Source organism: Molothrus ater, chromosome 9, assembly GCF_012460135.2.
Source record: "Molothrus ater isolate BHLD 08-10-18 breed brown headed cowbird chromosome 9, BPBGC_Mater_1.1, whole genome shotgun sequence".
Lineage (NCBI taxonomy): Eukaryota > Metazoa > Chordata > Aves > Passeriformes > Icteridae > Molothrus > Molothrus ater.
Window position 1 is genome coordinate 15,863,762 of NC_050486.2, and position 18,669 is coordinate 15,882,430.

The 18,669-nt window shown below is 37.2% G+C and overlaps 1 long non-coding RNA gene across 1 annotated transcript in view; it reads left to right on the forward strand.

Moving 5' to 3' along the window:
- The window catches only part of LOC118689582 (uncharacterized), a 489,442-nt gene that overhangs the window by 135,130 nt on the left and 335,643 nt on the right, over nucleotides 1–18,669 (forward strand). The window contains exon 5 of the long non-coding RNA XR_008508531.1: nucleotides 12,604–12,654. This is a non-coding gene — a long non-coding RNA (uncharacterized LOC118689582). The remainder of the gene's footprint in view (nucleotides 1–12,603; nucleotides 12,655–18,669) is intronic.

An 18,669-nucleotide genomic window follows, 5' to 3' on the forward strand; every position in this document is an offset into this window, starting at 1 on the left:
TAATGAAAACTTCTCTGAATGGATACCTCAGTGAGCTGAAATGGCCTCAGCAATACAGAAATGAATTGTAACAAGTTAGGGTCTTGTCTTCCTGCTGGGTTAGTAGGAGTTGGAATTAGCATGCTAAGTGAGATCAGCAGCAGTAAGCAACTGGACTGGAGTATCCTGGAATCCATGCTGTGAGTGCATATTGATAGTGTGATAACTCTCCTAACACTGAGGTACCATTTAGTCACAGATATTGATACATATTAAACTGAAGTTGTGAGTGATGTGGAGTAGAATTCTGGGATGTTATGCCAGCTTATCTGAGCAGGAGCAGCTCTGGACACTCAGATCCTTTATATCCATCAAGAAGGTACTTTTTAGGTATAGCAGGAGAAATTCAGATAACAGGACAGGACCTGATGTCAGCCATTTGGAAACAGCTTTATATCAGCATTGTTATAAATGTTAAGAAGAAATGTGACTTGAAGGATGTTGCTGGGACAAAAAGGGAACATAAGTTTTAAAAAGTGAGCAGCCGCTCACTTAGGAAGCATAGCAGGCTTGCCATAGGTGAGCTTTTGTTCAGCAACCACATCGTGACATGCAGGGGAACATGGACAAACTTTAAACCAATGGAAGTACAGGGAACAGTCTGCTTGTGGCAGCCTGGAACTGCCTGTGGGTTGGCTTGTGTTAGCCAACTGATTTATTGTCTACAGAACCTGGGCCTGAGGGAGTGGCAATTTCACCAGTAGCCTTCAGCCTGTGCTTTTCCAGAAATCTGCTTTTACATACAGAGAATAGTCTTGATGAATTCGATGTTTTTATGTAAATTCTCCTGTAGAGAGAGGCTAAAGGAGGCAGAGATTGGACCACTTTATTGAAATAAAGGGAGTCCATGTATATTTAAGTATTACAGAAAGTTGAATTTCAACAAAATTTCAACCAGAGCCATGGTAGCATTAGATGTTACCAGTGTATTCAACAAAATATCTAAAGTGTTTTCTTGTGAAAGGAACTTCATAGGAACTTACAATTCAAAGAATGTTTACTCCAGAAACTATTGTGCTGTGCCTAGGAAATCCTTGTATCCTTGTCTTTATCTCCTTAGCACACTGCCACAGCTGCTCCTCACATGCAGAGCATGGAACTAATCCTTATCCTTGCTCTGAACTCCAGAACTACTGCTTGGTAGTCCAGCACTCTCTGCACAGCTTTGGTCCTTGGCTTTTAGCATCAGCCTGCTCTTTGAGTCCACCTCTTTAGAGCAAAGACATTTACTTGCTCAGGTAATTGGACACAGCTACACTTCACATCAACTTTTGTGAAACAGGCCTGACAATTTTCATGTATGCAGGACACCTGATACTGATGATTTGGTGCCTCTTGGTGTAGTATATAAGTGATGAAATTGGGCTGTATATAGCTGCAGTTGTCCTCCATGCTCCCCTCTGAAGCCAGAGCTCAGGTATGCAATACCTCTGAAAATCTGATCTATAGTGGCTAGTGAAAGAATTTATAGGCAATTGAACATCTCTTAACATCAGATCAAAAGAAGCTGTCAGAGAAGAGACCCTGCTTTCTTAAGGTTCAGAAATGCAGTTTAGTCAAAGCCATTAGACAACTCCTATTTAGAGTCAGAGGAAATGCTCTCTGGAGAAGCCAAGGAAACATGAGCATATTTCAGTCATTGATATCTCACTTAAGCTTTATTTAAAGTCTGTCTAAGGAGGAACTACTATTTTGTCTGTGAAACTATAGTATTTTTCACCTAGGAGTAGCTAGTTAGGAGTATTTTAATGATGTTGAACAATTTAAATGGCTATATTTCTTCATTCCTTTCATGAAGACTTATTGTTCTCGATGTGGGGGATTTGGATGTTATAAATTCTCCAGGAAGTACTCTTTAAATACCAATTTGAGTATCTTTGAGACTTAAAATAAAAGCACTGGTAAGGGTTGTGCATCAATATTCTTGAAATAATTCAGTGCTTTTTGGGGGATTAATGAGTTGTGTTGGATGGGCAATCTAAAGGAGTTTACAATGAAGAGAAGGAGAAGCAGGACTCTTAAGCACTCATTTCCCCTGTTCCCAAGTGCTGAAGTTTTGTTCATTCTTGGCTGTACAGTGATTGGAAGAGCTTAGAAAAGGCTTAGAAAAATTAGGAAAGATCTTAGCAGTTGTGGGTAGTGGTGAATGCAAGAGAAGATGGCCTGTTCTACATGGCCAATTCCATACCTGAGATTTGTGACCCTAAAGGATCATGTCTGCAGTCTGTCATACTGTGTCTCCACATCTTTGTCTGTTCTTACTCTAATAAAAGAATTTTGCTTCTCCACACAGAAAAAAATAGTGGCAGTGTTTTGGCTTTCTTCCACCCTGCAAGGCAAATTCATTTGTTAATCTTCTGTCTCTAAAGTGATAAGTATTGAAAAGGAGGGCAGGCTGTAGATTTCCAGCTGTTTGTTGTGTATATGTAGGCAGTCTTGCTGTATCTTTGCATCACCAAAAAATGGGATATCTGGGGGAAAAATGTTAGTAGCACAATATTTAGAATTCTGTGACTCATAATATGTGGTCTGAGATTCTGATATCCAAGGCTGAAATTTTTATTTTAGTAATTAATAACTTACTAATACTTTAGTAGTATTAAAAGCATAGACAATGACATAAAGATACTATTTTAGAAGGGGCCATTTTACAGTGGTGTGGAATTTTACACCTGATAGTAGTCCAGTGAATATGAACTTTAAATTGTCACGTTTCCCTGAGAAGTAAAAAAGTGAGAGTTAAATGCCTAAGCCAAATGCATACATAATATCAGTCATATAAAATGTCCTGAATAGTAGACAAACCCTTCATTGCGTTCATGTTGATCAAAACTATGGGTTTGTTCTAAGTGGTAATGGTAATGAAGTCTGTTGAAGTCCAGAAGACTTTTCAAGGACAGAACCTCATTATTCCTTGCTTTGGATGTACTGTTTGTAGGTTTCTAAAGCAGCTTAGATTTTGATCAGGAATTTTCAAATTTTATAATCTCAGCTCTAGTTAAAGAGCATGGTTGATGCATCTGTGGTAAATTTTATCATACAGCGTTTTTGTTTAATTAGATTGTGAACTCTCAATGACTTCCTGAGAGTAAATTTTCATGAGAGGAGAATTAGAAAACATTAGATGAGGTAGAGGACTTGAGAATACTTGTCCAGAAGAGATTGATAAGAATATAACTGGGACAGCTGTGAGCTGTGCTTTGGAGTTGTAAATGATGCTAGTAAGTGATTTTCACTTCTGATTTTAAATAGTCTCAGAAATTGTCTTCCACCAAGGCTTCTTTGAATTAAATTTTGTTTAGTAATCAGAACCACTACATATTAAGCCTTCTGGAGCTCATTACATACAAGGAGGGGGGTGAGAGTTGGATTTGCTCATCTCTAAGTGGAGAAGGCTGTGTAGGTATCTTATTGCTGTCTACAGCTACCTCATGGGAGGATCTGAAAAAGACAGAGACCTCGTTACCAACATAGTTTCTAAGAGCCAAAATCTTGTCAGGGAGATGCAGCGGCAGGATGGGAGACAGCAGCTAAAAGTTAGGATACAAAACATTTTCATTAAATAGAAGGATTTTAATTTTTTTATGAGAGTGATCACATACTGGACAAGTTACCCTGCTTCCTTGTGGATGTTTAGATCTTGACTGAGCCTTGTCTTTTTGACTCTTGCTTTGAGCAGGGCTTGCATGAGGTGACCTTCTGTGATTTCCAACACAAATTATTCTCTGGATCGACTCTGTGCTATATTTGGAGTTTCAAGAGAGCACATTAGTACATTCAAACCCTTTCAAGACTGTCTTGCAAATTCTCCTTCTATTATTTTAGACATAGGCCAGCATTTAGGGACCAGCTGAGGTGTGTGGGTTGTGCAGGCAGTGGTTCTGTAAATGCCCTAGAAGATAGACTTACATACTAAGGCCAGGTCTTAAGAGTACCTGATAAGCTGGAGAATGGTGGAAGATGAGGGATAGAAAATGGGAGCAGACTCTATAAGCAGCACAGACATCACTGATCCCCCTGGGTCTGGCAACCCCCTCAGAAGGAAGAGGAGCCTCAGTGACAGCTCTGTCTGGTGACATTCTGGCTATGTCAAGGAGGAAGCAGGGTGCAATAGTCACAGGGATACAGTAAGCAGGTAGGAATGCCAGGAACCTTCCTGGAAGTTGTGTAGAGGGAAAGTCCTTTCTTAAAGACCTCTGGGAAGAGAACTTCATTTCCTCTTATGAGAGAGTTTCCTTCCTTGTTACCAACATAGTTTCTAAGAGTCAAAATTATTTTCAGTGAGTGTTCATCTCATGTACCCAGCTGACATAACTGGCAAACAGCTCAGCCACAAGAGGGTATTATTGAAATCGGGTTGATTTATATTTTAATGCTATTGGTGATGCCCAGGTCACAACTAGAATCTTCATTTTCTGCTGATGAGAAGAGACTTGGGTTATGCAGATGGTGACACCAAACTGACAGTCAGCTGACCCATCTATTCCCAGAGCAGCAAAGATGAGAGGAAAGGAAACCTGGAAATATTAGTAACAATAGGTTAGAAATACTAGACTCAAGCTCAAGTGCTAGTACTTCAAACTAGTACTAGTACCTCAATGTAGTACTTACCCAGCTCAAGAAATCAGAAGTCCAGCTCTGATGATAACTCAGCAAACTCTTCTCCAAACCTTCTCCAGCTTTATTCCAAAACACTGTGCTAGTTTTTCAGGTCTTCTGTAGATATGGGAATGGAGATATTTACCCCTAAGCTCTTTGTACTTCATGTGTTTTCTGTTGTTCTTTGAATTGAGGTACTGACCTGATTTACTCTGCTGTGCAGTAGTGCTGAAGCTTTTTAGCTAGGTAATGTGAAAATGACTGACAAGACAGAGGCTTTGTTTCTTCCACATTGGAAGGAGAACTACAACAATGTGGTGCTGCTAGAAAGTTCTGCTGTTATGCAGAGCTCTTACACAGGCATAACTGCACTGCCATTGTTTTAAAGCTTCTGTAATTTAAACCTGTGTAATATACTTTCCAAACTGTCCAAAGTCAGTTGCACTTGTTTTTGCTGTGACTGCTTGATGCTGCTGGTATTATCAGCCAAGCAACTTGCACTATTAGCTTCCTAGAAATAGGAAGACAAAGAATAGGGTACAAATCCTGTAGGCAAATACTTTCTGATGGCAGTGTTCAAGCTGAGTCCTCAGTGCTTTGCTATAACAATCAGGATTTGGCCCTCCTTGCCCTTGGTATTAATCTTATCCTCTACCCACTAGGCATTACATGAGATGTAAATGATTTGGTTCCATTCATCAAATTCACAAGGTATGCCTATATCTGTGAAACAGATTTTTAAAAAAAATAGCAGAGTTCATAGTCTGTATAAAAAAAGGAAAAGCATCTATGTATTAGGCCATCAAGAGTCAAAAGCATAATTTGAAATGATAAACGTATCCATTTTAAGTTACACATTACTTTGCATAGTTAATATCACTATAATTAGTCATAGTTCCTGTAATTTATTGAAAAAGATGCTCAGCCCCTCTAGTGTACTACAGTGATGAATGTTGGAAGTGCAACTTTGGAAGCAGGAATCAAGAAAATTAGTAACAGTTGGAGAATTAACATGTAAATCAATAATATCCTTTCTCTTGCGTCTTGAACTGAGGGCATACATCACACGCTACATAACAAAAGGGAGGGCAGAAGTTACAATTTTAACTTCTTTTACATTACTAGGTCTGGTTTTACTGCAAGAGCTGTTTAAAATCATTTCAAATGTTAGAGTAAATCTCTAGTAAATATTTAAACTATGTATAACTAGTCACAAATAAATTAAGCTGATTTTATGCATTCTCTCTAATTAGAAGGGCACAGCATTTGTTGAAACGTGATTAGTATTATTCATTAAGCAAAAAATTCTCATTTGTATCTTATTATCACTATTCTGCATAAACCAACACAATTTGTCATGAACTCCCTCATTTGCTGTATCCTCAAATAGCAGATTATGCTTATTTTTCATTTGGACAGTGGAAAATAAAGCCAGGTGTTTGGCTGCACCAGAGTGTTCAGGTGTAACTGTGCCAGTGATGGTACATTACTAGCAGCGTGGATGAAGAATGAGGCATGGAGAATCTTGGGACTGAGGTGCCTTGAGGCCCATCCCTTTTGAGTGGTCCTGCTGATGAGACAGGTGGTGTTGCATAGGACTGAAAAAAGAGAAACTTTTTTGTAAAGTCAGCCTTTCACCTTCAAGTGGAAATGAGAGGTGCTGCACTGTAATACTTGGATGTGCTCATGACTCAAGTCTCTATGGTAGACACTTTTGTATTAAAGTATTCTAAAGCTGAAAAATGTCTGTTGCTGCACAGAGGTCTCTGTCACTGTCAGTGTCTGAAAAGAATTGGCACAATATTGCATGGCCAGTATTATGTATTTATATACATAAACATTTACATGTGACCTTGATTGTAGTATATTATGCAGGATAACTAATTCACTGTCTGCATATTCTTCCCCTTCCTTCCTCTCATTTCTTTTTAAGCTTTGAAGAACATCTCTTTACATATGTCATATTTAATTCTGCCCTCATTCACATGCATGTAAACCATCAGTAATACTGCTGGACTCAGTGGTGCTGAGTTGGTGCAGGATGGGGTGGAACAGTGTAGCTGGCTTTCTACGTCAGCTCTCTGGGGTTGTGGATTAAAAACTACATGAACCCTGAATGGGCACTGCAAGGTTTGGTTTCTTCTGACCTTGTCACTAACTGTCATGTGGTTATTTTTTGTCTTTGAGCTGGGATTCTAGGGGCAATGGTATCCAAAGGGATGTGTTCACCAACAGTGATAGGGGCAAAAAGTACTGAAAAATTGCAAGGCATTGTTACTTGTACATTGGATAGATGAAATGTTAAAGGAATTGTCTAGGCATTGGAACTGTTTTTCCTACAGCATATTTTTCACATCTGTTGGAATTTGGTTGTCAGGCCGTGGGTTAAATTGGTTTTGGGCCTTTGATAAATACATGTAGGGATCAAGAACAGTTTTGGTTACATAGACACCTTAGATCCAGCTTCTTTGGATGGCAGATTGTTTGAATTTTTCAGTGTTTTCTTAAGATTAGATGGTCTTGAGTGGCCCAGGAAGTTCTAGATAGCACAGTAAGGGGTATCCCTGCCAGTGAATGGTAGCATGAGAACCATGCTGAAACCTGTGTACTTATTACTTACCGTTCCTTTTTTTTGCCTTTGGTGATAAAGTTACTTCTTTATCAAAATGGACTCTCACAAAAATTTTACATCGAATCTGACGTCTGGTCTTACATTTGAAGCAAGGAAACAATGAGACAGCCTTGTCTCTGTTATGGTACATAAATCTGTTGACAGTCTTGCAAGAAGTATAACATGAAATTTTCATTCCAAGATAAAAACAGAGGAAAGGTTATTTCCAACATAATCCAATAGCAGTGACAAGTCCTATGCAGAGCAATAGTGAAAAGGAGGGACTTTGTATATGGTCATGCTAAAACTGTGGAAGGATAGTTCCAGACATAAACCCCACATAATGACACTTGAAAATTCATTGATATTATATATGTTTGCCATTGCTCATGTGTATCTTGTCTATGAGTTCCTATGAGTAGTTTATTCCATTTTACTGAATATGTAATCGTGAATAACAAATCCAAGCTATGAATAGCTTAAATAGCTAGTAAGAGAAACAATTACATTTTCTTTCTCTCTAACATGCAATTTTAATTTTCATAATTCTATAAAAACATATCCCCCACAATGCAGGCCTGCCAGGAGGCCTGAAATCTGCAGGCTATGGCCTCTCAGGCTGTTTTCCAGTGACTCATTTTTAATTTTATAGAAGCATTATCTCTAGCTAGTAAATTAACAACAGCCTATAGTGCACACACACTGTCATCCATCTGCTTAAGGCTCTTGTCATTTGACACCAGTCTTGTATCCATAGACTTCATCTGGTATTCAAAAGCTATCAACCCTGCCTCCAAGATAGCCCACCTTCTGGCTCCAGGCTAGAGGAGTGACTCTCCATTTCCAAGTCTAATGAACACATAGCTATTAGCAGCTTTTCCATTAAGGATCTAGTCTTCTTAGAAAACAGACAGTGTTGGAGTTACTTGGATCCAGAACTGCATGGAAGAGTGTTCCTTAGGCAGCCTGACTTTTGTTGAGCAGAATATTCAGTGCTACCTCGCCCTTGCAGTATGTTGGACATTAGTGTTTATGCCACTGCATTTTGGGGAGTGGAGTGTATTAACAGATAAAATTCTTTATATTATCTTTCAAATCATGGACAGCATTTCTAGGGAGTTTTGAAAAATGCATGTAATATCAAAAATCTCATGACTGGTATAAATCCCCCAAATGAGAGAAAGCCATGTACACTTATATATCAAACCATTGTATGGTTGGAGAGGAGCCTAGCAACTCTTGCAGTTGCTAAATTTTGTTTTATTCCTAATTTGGCTGCAAATGAGGTCATTTGTATTCTTGCAAATAATTTCTATGTGAACTGATGTCTTCTGTGAAGAAGTAGTAAGGATTTAACAGGGAATTGTGTCTCCTGGACAAACTTCAGTCATCACAGGATAGAAGTTGTTGACAACACCTACTGCTCAGTCAAGGTCAGGGAACTTAATCCAAGAGTAGTTGAGGAAAAAGGGCTTGTGTTCTAGACTCAAAGGACATAATTTTTTTTAGATTTTCTTTTCCAGATTATGATAGATGTAGTTGTCATGGACAACTGAGAAGAATTGACAGGAATCATAGGAAGTTGTAGTTAGGGTTGAAACATGGGTGATAGCAGCATTTGAAAAAATTCAGGAAGGCAGGGAAGGTAGTTTTTCCTGTTACATTCCCTCTGCCCACAAGCTTGGAAAGTTCCGTTGGCTTCCATTTGTTTGTGATATTTTGGTCTGAAAATCTATGCAGTGAAGAGTTTATCTGCCTTGATGGGCTTTGTTTTCACTGTGTACCTCACAAAAAGCCTCTTTATTCATGTGTCCTTCCACGGGGATGTGGTGTCATGATACTTACAAGAATTAGAGCTCTGAAAGACACATGATCAGCAGTAGTAACTTTGCTTTTGCTGACTGTGGCAAGTGCCCATACTACTGTCACACACAAATAATTATGCTTTAACTTATGATAGACCCAGAATGATATTCACATACGTTCAGCTGAGGAGTGAGGCTCAGAGAGAACCAAGAGCCTTAAGAAAATCAGGCTATTGTGAACCTTGATGTGAAAACAGTGTAGCTGGATTTCTGTGGACTCCTGCTGATGACCTGTGTCATGTTTCACAAATATAAGGTCTTAACAGTCAGTCATTATTTTTCACTGAGTCATGTTCGAGAGAATCAGTCTTTAACTGGTATTTGTGAGACTTTTTTGCTTCCTTTTGAATAAAAAGGATCAGGTTGTTTTGAGGAATATGGTGACTGTTTCACAAAAGTAATGTTAACTATATATATTATTTAATAACATTGCCAGTTACATGAACCATTTTCTTGTAACTTTTATGGAGAATACAAGCAGTATCGTCAAAATACTTTTTTAAAAGATTCTTTAAAATTCTTGTATGTGCATCAAATATGAAACTGCCCTAGATTAATAAAAATATGAGATTATATTTGATTATTATCTAATTCTTTTTATTTCTGTTGGGTAGTGTTTTATCAAATGTTTAACTTCAGTACACAGTGAGATAATTTAAAAGAAAAAGCCCCTTATGCTTAGTCTTCGTAATATGTAACAACATCATCAAATTAGAAGAGAAATGGCCGTTGATTTCTACTCTTAAAGGAAATAAGATTTGTATGTAAACAATTTAAAATAACTTGCTAATTTGCTTCCAATTATATAGTATATAAAGCATTAGTAATGGTAGAAAATTAGGCATTATTTTATTTATACATTATCAATTGGGAAAATTGGCCCTTCACCAAATGAAGCCTTCATTCTACAAGCATTTGGTTAATTCCTTACCTTTAGGCATCTAATTAATCCTCCTGAAGTCAGAGAGACAAATTCTGTGATTGTAGCTAACAGCCATAAATGTCTGCAGGTTTGGAAGTCAAACTTAAACTCAGCCTGGAAATCATACAGGGAAAATGCCATAAGGTGCCGAAGCAACGCTGGGATTGCAGTGCACTGTGCAATATTTCCTTGCCAAATTCACTGTGAATTTTTCAGACTTGGCTTTTGGTTGTGAAGGCCAAATAGTTTTCCAGTATTCTTTTCTAGCTAACCAAGCAGGTGTTTATATCTTCATTTTACAAATGCAGGAAGTGGTTTGCTGAAGGCTGCAAACTCAAGAACCCGTTACTGGAGTGAAGGTTAGGACAGAGAAGCTCTTGGTTCCTTGTTCTGCATTCAGTTCACAACAAAATGCTATTCTCCAAGAAAATTCGTGGAAATGTGTACATAAATCGTAATTATAAACATGTAGCTTATAATAAATATGTAGCAGTATCTATGCACTGGTAGACAATGAATATTACAGAAATAATCACTAATCCTGTCTGATGGTGTGCAAGACTCCTTATGGTGCTTTAGACTTTTACCTTATTTATAGAATTAGAAGCTTAGTGATACATCCGTTGTGTCCCTTCTGAAAAATACTCAAAAATTATACATTTGAATTGAGATACAGTCCCTGAGTAAATGATATGTTTAGAGACATAGGTCAGAGATGAAGGTGTACTTTGGGTCTTAACTGTTCCTTTTCAGTAAGAGTCATGTGAAATTCACACAGACTTGGATGATGAGTGACTTAAGAGGTAGATTGTTGACCCATTCTCAAATAACTTTTTTCAGTGTAGATGTGCCTGTTTTCCAAGCATTCTTAGGTGTTTGGACTCATGTAAATAAAAATTCAAAGCTACATGTTTCTATCTATAGCTTATCAAGCTATTTTCAGGTTCTCCTTATCAAAAACTCAAATTAGTTTCTTTTGATTATGTTTGAAATGCTGCAGTAGTAGGGTAGAGGACATTGAAGTAGGCCTTCTCTACCTGAAGTTTTATTCTTGTTGTGACAGAAAATTTATGCCTTTCAATCTCTTATTTAGGGTCCTTTGTTGTCCATTTCTATGCTGGAATCCTTAATAATTTTTTTAATCTGCAATATGTAGCTGAGGAGTGAAACAAGGCTGAGAAAACACTATTTGGAAACAATGGCTGAGTGCCCATGATTTCCGTGATGTTCGGGACAATATATCTCTATTTTAATCAGCTGGCTGTAAATGAAGCAGCATGCCATTGTATGATTAATGAAAAGTGCTGGGTTCAGTTATGGTAATATATGTATGTTAGAGATTTAAACTGTTGTGTGTAGCTATTTAAGTTTGCTATTAACATCAGCAGCATTGCACTGAGATTGGACCAGCTGTACAACCCTCAGTGAAAGGACACTTTTATAAAATACTTTTATTCAGTGGGGGTACAATAGACACTGAAGTCAAGTGAGCATGATTTAGCTTTAACATCCTGCAATGTTTCCAGTTAACCATTAAGTTGTCATTTCTATAAACCCAAATGTTTTGATAGGAAAAACAATTGCTGTAGACAGAAAAGGAGTCAGTCTGTACACAGATCAGTTCAATAAGCAGGAGTTCTTGATGTGTTATAAGGCAGTGGCTTCCCAGCTCTTGGGGAAAATTGCAGTTTGATCAACTGCCAATAAGTGAGATCATACTCATATCTTTTTTATTTGTTTATTTTTAATTTGTGAGCAAAGACTTTGCTCATTAAAGTGAGGAACTCCACACTTCTTTTAGCCAAGCATTACCATATTCTATATAATGAATTGTGTACACTTCCATCCTTCTCAGTCATTCATCTGATTTTCCTTGGAATTGCATGAAATACTTCATTATTCAAGTATTTTTCCAATCTGTACTATTTATATTTCTGGTATAAACCTGCATTTGATTACACTCATATAGTAGATGCTTTGTCCTTTTTATGTGGGCATAAACTTGTTGCCCTTTTTTTTTTGTTTTAATTTGCTTTGTTTTGACAGGTAACTTAAATGATTGACCAAGTAAATGAATTAAGTTATTTTCTGTATTTTGAGATTTATAATGACTTCAGTGAATTTGAATTACTGTAGAACTTTACAACTTTATGTTGTTTTCTGATCTTACTATAGAGTAGAAAATATTTTCATTATCTATTTTTAGCAAAATAAGTAAATTTTTCTTTGTTTCTTATTTTTTAATAGTGACATGGCGTTTGTTTTTATTTTTTGAATTTTGCTGGATTAATTATTGAATTTATTAGGGAAGTACTGAGAAGATCTGTTCTTCTCTGTGGCAGATAGATACCAGTGTCTTAATGCCTTGGCCACAAGGCTCAGCAATATTAGATTGCTAAGGCCTGTGACAGTTAAAATATCCAGATTGTGTCTGTGAATGTTTTCACTTTTGAAAATGTAAACTTTTAGCATTAATGCTGCCATTACCAGAATGTTGCTGGCATTGCTCCTGTGTTAGAAGATAATTACTGGACTCATTCCTGACATGTAACACTTCTTTTTTCCAGGGAGGTGGGTGGACAAACACACAGAGCTCATTGCTGAACTACTGAAGTTGGGTAAGTCCTGTTACCTTCATTCATCTTGTGTGGCTTTCAAAATATGAACTGAGTTGATGGAGCAAGCATCTGTGTAGTTCACATTACCAGAGGAGTTTGTTTATTATACTTTGCACTGAGGTTGTTCCTATTCTTGTGTGCCTGGTAACAGTTTGATTTTTGATTGCTTTTTAGGCTTTTCAGATGACCCACATGAAGCTTCTTATTTTGATTTCTACTGACTAATACTCTGTTTTTTAAGGTATTTCCTGCTTTGTCACTCTGTAAAAACATATAAAATCCAACCTAGCTTGGAGGACTATCATAGGCACTATGAACCATCTAACACTTCATAATAAATGCATTTCCCAGATATAGACTAAAGAATCTGTGGAGAGTCCTGGTGTATCTTACTTCAACCTAGATGAAGAGCTAATTCTGTAGACCTGGCCTATGACAAACAGAAAGAAAAAAGCCTTACAGTGGGATCATTTCTTCACCTAGTCAAACACACATTCCCCACCTTTCAGTCCTTCATGGTTCTTCTTCTGTGTTCAAGATGATCCTATGCAGTGCTCCAAAAGCACTATTTTTCCCCTTAATCAAGTGCCACACTTTCTTCTGCCAGACAGTGCAGGAGTGTTAAAGTGAGAGCTTTGGTGGACTGCCAGCTCCATTTGCTGTGTGGAGGGGAAAGAAATTCACACAAGTATCCCCCCTTTCCAAGGCTTTCACCCCCTACAGAATGTATTAACAAGTCTGAAAGCAGCTGTGATTGCTCCTGCTGTAATAATGGTAGATCCAAAGAAATGTAACTGTCCCTTCCCATGCCATGAGTTTCAGTTGAACTACATAATTACAGTTCCTTCTTTAGACTCCATCAAGAAGGGAAGTTCAAGAGCAAATCAGAAAAATTTAGAAATTAGAGAAAACCAAGTGACTGTCAACTGGACTTTCATTACTTCTTATTTTTAACAACAATGAAATTGCAAAGAATTAGGTAGACTACTTAAAACCCTGGAAGATGTTATGCACTGCATATGTTGTTGAGTTAATGTGAAATACCTGTTTAAATCAGCTTTTTCTGTAGTTTCCTTGTCATAAGTCTTAATGTCAGCAACATCTGCAATGGAATTGCAATGCAAATCAGTGCAGATTATCACCAGTTAATAAAGAGTCAAAAGCATATTTTAGGTAGCACAATTTCTTCAGTTTATTTGTATAGTTAATCTACTCATATGTTTTCAATAAAACCTTACATTAAACACAGAAGGTATGTACAGCATGATATGTGAATGATTTTGATTTTGGCATAGCATTTGGTTGTCAAGACCAAATCCTACAGTTTGGTCTCTTCTTCTGATCTGAACTGCAAATATTCTTTGCTTATTTAGCAGTGCTCTAAAGAAGGATTTGAACTTTCATTTTGACACAGATCTTGCAAGAGATGTACTCTTATCTTTATGTGCATCCCTAAAATCAACAAGGAAAATGGGAAATTATTCAATTCAGAGGATCATTCCTTAAGCATTATTTTCAGACAGAGTGGACATAATGGGGGAATCTTTCCTCATAACTGTGTCATTTTATGTAATGAAAAAATCAAAATTTCAATAATTTAAACTGGAAGTTTTTGGATGTACTACCGCCTCACTAAGCATGAATTGCAGTTTTCAGAACAATCTCAGATGTCCAGAAATCAAAAGAGAGGAAAAGGAAACCATATTCCCCAGCCCCAGAGGCAATTTTGAAAATACAATTCTAGTAGTTATTGGGTCTTATTATCTATACAAGGCTTCTGCCTTACCTTTGTTACCACGAGAAATACTTTTTATGAGAGTACTGTTTCTGAAGATGATATTTGTCCCTGATTGATTGCCTTTGAGATGGTGACACTTCTCATTTTATGGAAATATTACTGTGCTTTGAACACTGCGCTTCAGAAAAGCCCCAGGGGTGAGCAAAGAGCTGTCTAGGACCCCAAGAGCAGTGCTACAAGTTAGGTAGTATTTAAATGGGGGAAGGATGGCCTGCCCCAGTCTCTCCAAGAGTTCCTCACAAGGCTGTTAGCTTTGTTTAGTCCTGAGTTACAGATCAGCATCTGCTGTCACTCCTGCAGCCATGTAGAAACAGGCCTAGCAGTTTAACCTTTAGTTAGCACCAGCTTTGTTCCCTCTGTGGGCCCTTGGAGCAGTCTCACAGTAAGTGCAAATACTTTGGCTGAATATTGTAGAGACAAACAACCTGCTAATTTCAGGGAAGTGCTTTTAGGATCAGAATTCTTTGTAATAATTTGTTGGCCCAAATGACCTGATAGTCAAGGTTTTAAATTGGTGTAACTTTCCCCTTGTACCCAATTATAATTAGTTTTTAGTAATATAAGAATTACTAGTAAAATCAGTATTCATTGCACTATATATTTGTAGTTTCTGGTATCTTCTGTTATTTGTATGTGAACAAATGGTGTATTTGGCCTTAGAGCAGCAGAATGCCCCTGTGGTGCAGCTGCCTAAGTATGCACTAGGAGCACGTGTATGTGGGGCATCCAGCTCTCCCAGGAGTCAGAGGTGACACAAATGTGTTCCTCAGGGATATGTCATGGTATCATAATCCAACATCCTCCTGGTTTAATGGGCATTTTGCTGCATTCCACGTGCCCAAAATAGGAAGGCAAAGAACAACCAGACCCTGTGTTATTTTGTTTGCAAGTCTTTATCTTGCCAGGGCATAGAAGTAGTCGGAGCTCAGTGGACCATTTGTGAGCACTGAGTAGTCTGAATGTTTTGTAACTCAGTGGGAAATCAAAAGCAGCGTTGCATAAGTGTTGACAATATGGAGCAAAATGCACTTAAATTAAAAAATAAAGAGGACCGGGATGTTTCTTGCATACAGTAGGCCTAACCATTTCAGTGATGAATGTAAGTAGATTTCTGAGGTTCTGAATGCAAATTTAGGTGGAACCATTTGAATTTACAAAATAAATAAATAAATAAAGTATCCCCAAATGAAGCCCTGCTTGAAGAACTGAACATGCCAGTAGCAAGTTCTGCTTCAGACTTCAAGAGATAAAGTACGTTAGTGTGTATCTGTTAGTCTAATTTATTCAGTGTCATTGCTGTATCACAACCTTCTGTTTGATTTTCTTATAAACTAATAATTTCCTGAATGAACTAATACTGCCATAGCCACTAGTACCTCTGCCTTGTAGAAGTTTTTTATTGTTGTGTATGCAACTAAATTGAAATATCTTTCACTTGAAATATTGACTTTAATATCTCATTTGAAAAATTCATGAAGCCTTTGATGTTAAATCCATACTCAATTTAGCCAAATGCCATTAGAATATGCAATATGCCTGAATACAGAGAGCATTATTGTCTGTGTTTCTGCAGAAGAATTACATTTTATGACTGTAACGTCAGGATCTTTTTTGGATTTGTTCATGAAGAAAAGAAAGAGAAAGGCAGCACATTAGAAGCAAAATGAAAAGTGGTATTGATTAGGCTCTCATTTACCCTCTCTTTGCTTGAATCCCTAAATGCATGGAAATAAGGGTTGTGCCAGAGCAAGTAACAATGCTCTGTAATGAATGGAAGAATGTTTAGAAAATTAGTGTAAACATGTATGATAGTGCACAGATGTTGCTCCTAGTAACTGTCATACATTTATTTTACATCTCCATTTACATACATCTCTTTATTTCCTAATAGTATCATAATAGAAACATGACAATAGTTAATGATTTCATAAAACATGGAATGTAAAGCTGACAGAGAGGTAGAACATTAATTGAAACCTATAGCTATAGTACATTAGAATTACATCTCCTAAATGACTCCTGATAAAAATATCCCTCTTCTCCAGAGAAAGACAAAGACAGGTAAAAAACTAGGCTTTCAACAAATTAATTTTTTTTTCCAGTAAAACAGACTGGCAAATGTTGCAAAAGCTCCTGAGTGCTAATAGAATCGTATTTGCCTTTAGTAATTTATGGGCACTTTTCCTCCAGCTATCGATCACAGTTGAAAAAAGTAAACTGCATTAACATTTTAGGCAATAATGGCTCCAGAAAATGTTTGATTTTTATCACTACCAAAACTGATGTCAGGAAACTTGGTTCTTCAGCAGAAGAGGGAGAGCTGAGTGCATCCAGCTTGTATTGTTGTGTGTTCATGCAAGTGCCCAGATCTGACTGAACAAACTGGATGTTAACCAATATTTTGAGCTTGTTGTGTTATCCTAAAATATATAAAGTAAGTTGATGGCACAAGTCAGGAGACTGCTGTGCGGCAGTAACGGTGTGTCCAAAGTACCTCGGGGTCTCTGAGGATTCCAGTGAGCGCTGCAGGGGCTGAGGGAGAGCTGCTCTCTGCCACCATCTCCTGGCCAGTGCCTGGGACACCAACTGCCTCTACTTCCTCTGCTGCTGGCTTTGGCAAGCTATTACCTCAACCGAGGGGACCGTCACAGCCATTTGAAGCAAGCCCATACTGGAAAAACAGCACATTCTAAAATTTCCAAAGGGAAACAGGACTCTAACTAGCTTATGTAGATGTATATTAAAGTGGATGGTGCAAAATGCCAGACTAAGGGAGCTGAAAGCTCTGTGAATAAATCCAGAGCATTAGTGTCTGGGATTTTATGCTTAGAAGAAAGGGAAAGTGTTTTGGTCAATGATGATGACTCATGTTGTCAGATAATCCTGAATGCTCCTGATATGTGTGTTATACACGTTGGTGACTGGAATTGAATTTCTGCAGAATATTTATATATTATGAGAGGAAACAGCTTCATTTCAATAGTTAGTACTTAAAAATTGCCAATTTTTAGAGTTAACAGTGGAACTTACCTCTTTATTATTGGGAAGCAGTGCTGTAAGATAGATTGACTTTGAAAGGGAAATTATATTTGAAGTTTCAGATTTTAGGTTAGATTTCTGGTTTTACCATAGGCCTTTACCATTTGCAGAAATCTGTGATCTACAAAAGTGAGTTTAATGAAACTTCTTCTTACGTTAGTGTTATTGTACATGATAGCACAATAGATTGATACTTGGTTTCTGTATAATTAATTTTGACAACAACGAACACATGGAATTAGTGTACAAACTGAAACTGCAATCTTTCCAAATCCTTTCATTGCTCAGGTTACTTTTATGTCTTTGGAGCAATGAAATTCTATTGCAGTTTGGTCATATGTTAAATTAATTGTGACAAGTTAAAATAGATGTTAAAGCGAGCATCCTAAAATTATTTAGCAATTGATTAGTACAGTTTATAATTTTTCATAAGAAGAATCATGTATATTCTGAGTACAAATTGAAGTTAAATATTTCCACATCCTGGAAGAAATTTTTTTAGTTGAAGATCATGTAAATGATATGATCTTTTTTATGTAGAACCAAATTAATATCCTTGCTTCTGTTTTAAACAACTGTGCAAACATTTTGTGGTGATCTAATACTCTAGTGCTTTTTCTTCAACTGAAAAAAGGAACATCAGAATATCTGTGCCTCAAAAGATTATTTTTTACATTATGCCAAAAAAAATTGAAATAGTCTGAAGTATATATTAGGATGTAGCGTATAGTTTATATGTGTACCACTGAATCTGATACAAGTGAATAAAAACTTATTAGAGAAATTCATTTGCCATGCCTGAAACCTTTACAGTGAACAGTTTTACAGATCTCATTTTTCAGATCTGAATTTTATTTCAGAAGCTTTGCAGTCTGCTGACTAATGAAGAATAGTGAGAAAGAACATTAAAATTGTATCAAAAAGAAAGTAACTTTCAACTGCAATTTAGAAATATCGCACAAATCAGCATGTGGCTCTACACCTGTGTGTATCAAACATGAAAACAAATTGCATCCTTTTTTTGGATCACCTAGTCAATGGTGTTGAATTTCTGGCTTTTAGTTTCAACCAGGTAAGATAAGGTGGCCTGTTCAGCCCATGTTATTAAAGAAATTGGTTCACCTATTTGATTTCATGTCATTGTAGTTCCAACCATTCATTTATTCAATAAACAGTTT